The sequence below is a fragment of the Hyposmocoma kahamanoa genome, unplaced genomic scaffold (assembly GCF_003589595.1).
Source record: "Hyposmocoma kahamanoa isolate Upper Pololo Valley unplaced genomic scaffold, ASM358959v1 92, whole genome shotgun sequence".
Taxonomy (NCBI): Eukaryota; Metazoa; Arthropoda; class Insecta; order Lepidoptera; family Cosmopterigidae; genus Hyposmocoma; species Hyposmocoma kahamanoa.
The window spans coordinates 15458958-15467629 of NW_020654748.1; the positions used below are offsets into that span (position 1 = coordinate 15458958).

Consider the following 8672-nt stretch of genomic DNA (forward strand, 5'->3'; position numbering starts at 1 on the left):
CTATTGTAACTATAGTGAAAAAATAGGGTGGTTTGCATCAATATTAGACATAACTGGTTGAAGACTGTACCACCTCAGTCAACCATGATCATGGGACCTGTAAAGGGCCCGAAACGTCTGTTTGTTTGAAAAAAACAAATATACGCGATTTTAATGCGGAAAAATAGTTTTATTCCCTAATTATATTCATTATTAAATTGTTATAATTATTCATTATAATTTCATTAATTATTTCCTATTATATTCAACAGTTTCCGCAAAACTCTTTCTCTCCGACGTATGGATTTAAAAACACAATGCCCAATTTTAATGTTTTCTATAATGTTTATGGTAAAATCTCCTGTATACGGTCCTGTTCCAAATGACTAAGTCTCGAGAAAAGACGGATGTTTAACAGCGTGCAGGGCATTAAAGATCCTCTATAAGAGATATGAAAAACGTAAGGGTATCATACTGCCATAATATCACCTGTATTTGACGGTGCTGCGTGGGAATAACGCCCCCGAAATATAGCCTTTTCGATCGTGACATGTATCCGCGGTTTTCATAAGGAACACTTTCCATTTGTGTTGCTGAAGAGTCTTGTTACATTAGAACATACAATATTTATATTTTGATCCTTAGACCTTATAAATACGATATTATATTTGTCGTAATCGTGATACACTTATACATGTAAACCATCTTTACTTGTTCGATTCCTATGTACATACATACCTACTCGACTAATGTGTATGGAATAACTGTTAGAGATAGTTTGTTCTCGTAGTAAAAGTTGTTTATATTGATAGATCTTTTAATTTTGTCGATTCCATTAATTTTAACCATTTTTAACCATTTTAAAACTTTTTTACTGAAATAATATAATAGTGCCACAAATAGTGTTTGTAATATATTTTTTGTTTTCTGTATTCATATCAACAAATAGTAGTCGGCTATTTGCAAAATAATATCTGCCGCCTATAGACATTTTCTACGCTAAGGAAGTATTAGTGTTACGACAAATACGTCACTAGTATTGGTTCATAAGAGCTAAAGTCTCCTATAGCTGTTATTTAGCTGGCTTTCGCTATATCTTTTGCGCTGTGAGGAAGAATTAAGATAATAGAACCTACCCATGTAGGTCCTGTTTAGGCAGTAAACTCAACCACGAGAAAAAATATTCCTATGATGTTATTAAACAAACTGATTAAAGTTTGGCAAATAATTGGATGTTGCCAAAAACATGGAATCATAATGGCGCTAAACATCTCCGTTTTCATAACTCATAACATTTATTTATTTGTACAGCCTCTATTCCTAGCATATAATTGATTAAATACACATACAATTGGGTTTCTTTTTTTTTGAAAACATTGTAGTGATCTTCCATATTTACTGAATATTTACTGAAATATTATGATACTTTTTAATTACGTCTCGCTCCGTGTTTTCTATATACATGCTAGTTTTATAACTTTCAAATATAGTTAATACAATTGTTTATTAAAGAAATAAAAACAATAAAGTTTAAGAATCATAATATGATAACAGTGAACCCGTTAATTACTAACAAAATGGTGACAGCGGACAGTAACGTTGAGCTCATTGCATGTTGTTTTATTTAACCCTAAATCAGAATATAAGTGAGGGAGGATATGAGTTTGTATGTAGTCTGACAAATTAAAATTAATAAGCACTCGTGCGTCCGCCGCACCGTAATCTGGAATGAACTATTAAAGCCCTCGGTGGGCCACAGTAAGCATCCAACAGTCATGGACCAAAATCGAATGTTGTCTCGGAGAGTGCGCGCGCAACCCCTGCCCCTCGCCGCTCTGCTCCGAACACCCATTGATGATCTTCTTAATCTCAATATATGCCATTAACATTATTTGTGTGCAAAACTATTTACCTAAAACTGAGATTTAAATTTGCGGATGATATTTATTTAAATTGGCATAGCAGTCTTAGATGGGCCCGATGTGGGTACGGCACGGCAGAGCCGGCGTATCTTAGGAGATGAGACGGAGGGCGCTGGCCGCCGTATCGCTCACTAGGTTTGGGCGTCGCTGCGTCTCGGCTTTCGGGTCGGCTGGTGCGCGGCGGTGACCGGCGCGACTGTGCGCACACCGCCACGCACGCTTGGATCGCGACCCAGTCCGCTCTGACGTTTAACCGAGCCGGCGGTGTCTCAGTGTCGCACCGATCCACTCGCCGTGCCGTACAATACATTCTGCGCACTTTGATGTCACGGGTAGTTCGCGAGCGGTAGAGCAGTTGCGGGCGGTAGTGGTGGCTGCCGGTAGAACACGGTCGGAGAAGCCACGAGTAGGCCGGTGGGCGTGCGGCAGCAAGGCTGCCGGGCGGCCGTCCGCAGAGCCAGCAGCTGGCCGTGTTTACACGATGTGCTCTCGCAACCTGCAACACTCATACACCCCTCGTTTATAATTCAACGCTGTGAATTTTTAACTTTGCGAACGACCAGCGATTGAGGTATTTAATGCTTGTCAAACCCGACTCTCGCCAGTGAGAGCAGTCGTAGTGCACATTAGTGTCACGAACCGCTCAGAACATACGCATCGAAACCGAATTGTCATAGTCATTTGAGTGATTTCACAAGTTCATAAATATGGGTGCTAAAGAGAGCGTGGAGGCTGCTAAATTTTCTGCGCAAAATTGGAACAATTTCGAGGTTCGTAGTACCTTTAGATTAATTTGCACTTGGAGTGTTTGTGCCCCCTCCCTCCTCGTGTATGTCCATAATAACGGGCCGTCCGGGCCATTAAACAAAGTTTAAATATTGTTATAAAGATTTTGAAAATTCAAGTAATCTTTTATGCACATTTGAATATGAAATCAGTATTGCATGTGCACACGTTCTGTTAATTTATAAATATTAAATCTACGATCGATAATTTATTGAATAATATCCACTTGCGGGTGGAACACGCTTAACTGTGTGTACCGTATTAGATGTTGTGATTGTGTTCCTAGTAAGAAACCTGAATCCTGACACAAAACATGTTAAGTTAAAGAATATCGCTATTGTAACGTTAGATATGAAGTTGGCGCACGCTGCACTAGGTCCATTGAGCATCGGCTCTGTAGATATCTACCTATTACAAGGTTAAGTAAGATGTCTTAGCGATGAGGTATCTTGTTACATGACAAGATATATGTGTTATTTATTTAAATAAACTCATACCAGTGGTATTGAATAGTATTCCAACTGATTCACTACACAGTGACACGTAAAAGGCAGGCGTGATTTTATGTCTTGAAATTAATTTGCTAAATTCAATAACTGTGTGCTTTTGTGTTGTTGGAACGGTTTAAACGGTAGATAACGTAGGTTTTGTTTGTAAATGATGTCATGTCCATAGATAGAGTCGCTTGCGTGTTATTGGCATTATTAACATAGTGGAAATAAGGTGCAAACAAAAAAATCTATTGAAAGAACCGGCAAATGTATAAGGTAGTGTGGGAGAATACTTGTTGTGTCTAGTTTAAAATGTGAAGTGAGATCGAGCTGACCCACATACAGATGGGCTAATATAGCCTGATTGAAGGCCCATACCCGAGATCGAAACGTGGTGCTTGAATTTTTAATTGCTTGGCTACATACATTTCGTAGTGAGATTTCTATTAAATGTTTTATAAGGTGAACGATTACTTATGAATATAAAGCACTACGTTAGTCCAGGTACTTCTAAATAGTAAGAGTTATACTGAAAAAAAAAACTATTTGTAGGTAAATAAGTTTACATTTAAATATAATTTTACTCCACATATTGAAAGTCATTTGGACATAATTTGTGCTAGAAAAGTGGATTGTTCAAATTTAAAATGGTAGCAATTGTTGACAATTATATGTTCACATTACTCCTCTTACTAGTTGTTCATTCTAACTTAGACTGTTAGATACACTGTATGATTACAAAGTGCATACTATGTTACAATTGACGTCGATCTTTTTGAAATACAACAGCATTCATAAAAATCGTATTAAACATACATGATTGCCTCCGTAAAGGTTTGGGAAAACTACATAACGGTCACTGCCCTGGAAATTGACAGGGTTCTTGATTGATGTCAACGGGCTTGTGTGTAGAGCAGTTAGCACGCGTGAACCTCCTACGGTTTCTTAACTATATCAAAATATAAAAGAAGCCTCAAATTTTAGAGGGCACAATATTACTAAGTAAACAATTTGTACGAAGACTTATACGTATGCTTACTGTTAGTAATATGAAAACAAGTAATATGAAAACAAGTTACTTACGTCATAAACGTCATATTCTGTTTCTATCTTTGATGTATAACGAATAAAAAGTATTTCTAGTCGATCCTCACCCACTCAATGGCACTAAAATTAAAATGGGCGATTGAATGGAAAGTGCTGCGTTTGTGAGAATATAAACTGATAAATCTAAAAATAGTAATCAAGTCTAGAATCGCAATGACGTGATACATATCTGTATGTGCGAACAGACGTTTTTTTTTGCACACAAAATGTGTTACTAGGTACATTTCATTTTTATAGGAATGAAATAATCTTATACCAACCGATTTAAGATAAATTCTGAACTATCTACATTTTAATTAATTGAATCTACGGCAGGTAGCGATTATACATTGATAATTTGTCATGGCATGATGATTTCAATGTCTGTACAATACAATACTATAAGATTTTTCCACTGTTGTATTAACACCTAATAATAATAATAACCTTTCCATGTAGATTTTCAATCCAGCAAATCCTATAGAAGTTCAATGTTTTCTAAAGTGTAGAATTGCATCACTAATTGCATGTTCGTTTCGCATTACATTTTCATCTAAATAAGTTATCATTTGTAATATAGCGTTATCAAACTAAAATTATAAATAAACAATTGCTGTATTTGACTACTATGCCGGAAGTATATTGCTTTTTGTGTCTATGAAAATGACCCTTTCTATGAATAATATAATCTTTTTTTAAATTTATATTCATGTATGTATGAGTACACATGAGACATGAGTGTATAAGTGAACATATTAGTTATTACTTGCTTTAAGGGAGAAGGAAAGCACTGAAGGTTTCCATTTCGAGGATTTCTCGATCATCATCAAAGACATCAAGATACCGAGGCCGCAATGGGTTACTATGGTCAAGTTACGAACTGGAACGTATCATATGGATTTATATTATAGTCAAGATTATGAATACTGAAGGCAAAGTAGTCAAGTACATTATGTGCATGAAGAATAAAATGCAAAATGTTAAATTGTGACTTCTAAGAAAGATATATATAAGCAAATAAAAACCGTTGCGAATAAATAGCACAAGTATCAAATTTGTTGACTATAATTGATTTTATTTAATTGAAAAGAACTACTCTTGATTTAACTTCGTAAATTGCCTGACACTACAGATTGGTATTTTTTGAACCTGCAACAGCGATAGAGCGGTCTTTGTGAAGGGGTTCTTGAACTTAACTTAAAAGTAAAAATAGCTTTAAAAGAGTCACTGTAAAATACTGGAAAAATAGGTACTGAGATGTGCCTAGCTCCCAAACTATGATTCCCTGTACCGTGGGTATCTAGGTCTTACGTCCGTCAAGTGTGTTGCCTCAAAATAACAATAACTAAGCCTATTACTATAAACTTATAAAATATGTTTGGTTGAACACAAAAAAGATGTGCTTTACATTTAAATTCGGTATATTAATAAAGTTACGTTATCCAGTACAATTTTCCTTGGACGTATTATACATATAGATCGTACACTTGCTTTGTAGTCTTGATTTCAGAGAACCACCTCGAAGAAAAATACATTATTTCAAAATGTTACGCCATTTGGTGTAATTTTTGGTAAATCCAAATCCAACATCCAAAGGCAATATGGGCTTAGCTTTGCAAGACCAACGCATGCCCTCTTACCGACTATTTAACCATTAACAAATATCTTTACTTGTTAATTACCTTTTCTAGATTATCAGCGTTCTGTATTTCTGTTTGTAAAAGCCGTTAAGCCTAAGTTGGCTTTTAAGTGTTTCTCGGTAAATATATAATTCATTCGCAAATACAACAATAAATAACACACTTGACGTCGTTTTTTGCACTTACTATTTTAGTCTGTGCCAAGTTCTTCGCCGCTCTACCGCTTCTGCAAACGCCATGTCTGTTTTTCACCTTTCTGGGGTGTACTCAGTTATAACCTCGAATAGCGATTTTATATTTTCACCTAAGCTAATTTCGTTTGGATATTTATAAAAGGAGCCAATTTCTGCAAGAGCGCGTCTAAAAAAATTATTTATTACAGAGATAGAGTGAAATGTAAACTTAATATCGATAGCATTCAAGGATAGTTCATTTTCATTTGAACGTCAAGAAGTTTTTTTTTGTAGTTTGTCGAAATTGAACCGCGTACCATACATCATGAATTTTTTTGTCTATATTTGGTGTTATAACATGGCGTGTATTTCAGAAGTTTTCTATTTGTGTATTTTTAATCAAACTTACATTTTTCATTTTCTATTATATCAAATTGACTTTTAAGAATGTATTTGGAAAATATACATTTGTAACAATACATCTATATCAATATAATCAATACAATACAATATATCAATATAAATTTTCTCTCATACGTCCGCCCTCATCTGACTACGTAACGAGACTAAATCTATTGTAAAAACTTCTTGACAGTCAAAAATACAAGGTGTAAAGCGTCATGTAATATTGTAAACGGAGAAATACTGAGATCTGGGGTTGCAGCATGGTGTGAAGCACCACTATCGACACAACACGCAGCGGTCGCAGAGCCTCAACCGCGGGCATTCGCTCTCGCGCACCGATGGCACCTGGTGACATCACGGAACCGCGGGTCAGTATTCTCTCTTCACTTTTTAAAAGCTAGTATGATTGTATTGTGGGTGCTGGATACGGAGGTTCCGGTTTTGATTCCCGGTAGGACCAATTTGGGAAATTAACTTATCTAAATTGGTTGCTCTGGTACTCGAATCCCCTAGTTTGAGACCAGATAATTGGCGTGGTTCTTGTGTTGGCACAATGGCACACATCTGTATAATTAAAGTTAAAAAAAGCATGTTTGTCTATAAGTCAGTCGTGGTAAAGCTGCAACTACAAATGTTTTATGACAGAATAAGTGCGCTTTTGACCTCCAACTCACCTGATGGAAATTGACGAAGAGGTCGACGAAGGAGTATGCAAACCTTATTAATACCTATTCACTATCGCCTTGAAAAGGCCCAAGTTGTAACGTTCAGGGAATATATTTGCAGACAGGAATTCCATTCCATAGCTATTAGCCATAGAAATGTGGAAGCGTAACGCTTCGTGCGAATCTTTGGAATATCCATAATATAGGTATGGAACCTCAGCCTAAGTCTAGTCCCCCGGTGATGGAAAGGTGAATGTGGAATTAAATCGTGCAATTCATCGCACACTTTCCAACTATTTATTGTTACTTATGGGGTGGATCTATTCGCAAACTAAACAGTCGTGCTTTACCAACCAGGTAGTTATTTGAAGAGAGCCACATATTTGGATCACTCCAAAGTTTTTGACTGCATGGTCTAGTGCAACGATGACGAGAATTACAGAAAAGAAATGCCGCTTTATTAGCAGGCCCCATACCAAACTGACCATAACTCTCGGGTAACTGTTATATAATGAATATGATTTCGTAAAATGTGTCTTCGAATGGCATTTGTAAAGAATTATTCTAATTTTCGTCTTGCATTTCACTTAGTAATAATTTAGTATGTGAAATAAGGACTCGTTATGAGGTATTTTTAGAGACTGACAACTTTTGAACTTATTACCATAATGTGATGGTCAGTATGATAATGGCAGTCAAGGCCATATTAAATAGAAGTAATTATAAAAATCGTGACATCCAGTACTTACCATTTTTAACGTTCACATGTTACACGCCATTGATAAATAAATAATGGCTAATTTACATTTGTTTATTATCATGTAAAAGGCTAAAAAATCGACGTAGATGTATTTCAAACTTGAACTAATCAAAAACTGACTTTTCATATCAATGAAAAGAAATCACTAATTGCAGTCACGTCGCGATAAAGTTTAAATTTGCCGAAGAACCAGTTGAATTTGGTTATCCTCTCAATAGAACAGTGTATTCTAAAATAAATTCTCTTGATTTTATGCTTGGAATAATGTTTTTAACTCTAGTGCAATGAGCACTAGAGTTAATAACATGCAAATGAACATGAAAATGCAAATTTTCTATAAATAATGAGTTAGAAACTAGTTGCTACTTTTAATTGTCAAAATATTTTATGTCAAAAGTTTACATCAGCGTTTCTACTTCCAATTGGAATCTTACTCCCCTCACCCTCTACTATCTGTAAGATTGATAGTGTCATAATCTCAGTACAAAGTACAAAAAAGCTGACCTCAAAAGTCCCCTAGTTTCTCAGAGGTGAAATATTTTCTCCAAATTTAAATGTGGTTCCACACTTCTGAGATACACTTTTTCCAACAAAAAAAGCATCATCAAAATCGGTTCACAAAATGTCGTAGTTATCGCGTAACGTTGATAAAAAAAATACTGTCGAATTGATAACCTCCTCTTTTTTTGAAGTCGGTTAAAATAGCACGAAGAAATAAAAAAGTAATAAATAACTAATGTTATTGTTATAATTACTAATACAAAG

General features: G+C 35.6%; 1 protein-coding gene across 6 annotated transcripts in view; it reads left to right on the top strand.

The window, feature by feature from the left end:
- Positions 1-1958: 1958 nt before the first annotated feature.
- Positions 1959-8672, top strand: part of LOC113236782 — a 116297-nt gene continuing 109583 nt past the window's right edge. For all 6 annotated transcript variants that reach the window (XM_026472951.1, XM_026472955.1, XM_026472953.1 and 3 more), the window contains exons 1-2: positions 1959-2671; positions 6742-6850. The gene's annotated coding sequence lies outside the window, so the exon portion shown is untranslated. The remainder of the gene's footprint in view (positions 2672-6741; positions 6851-8672) is intronic.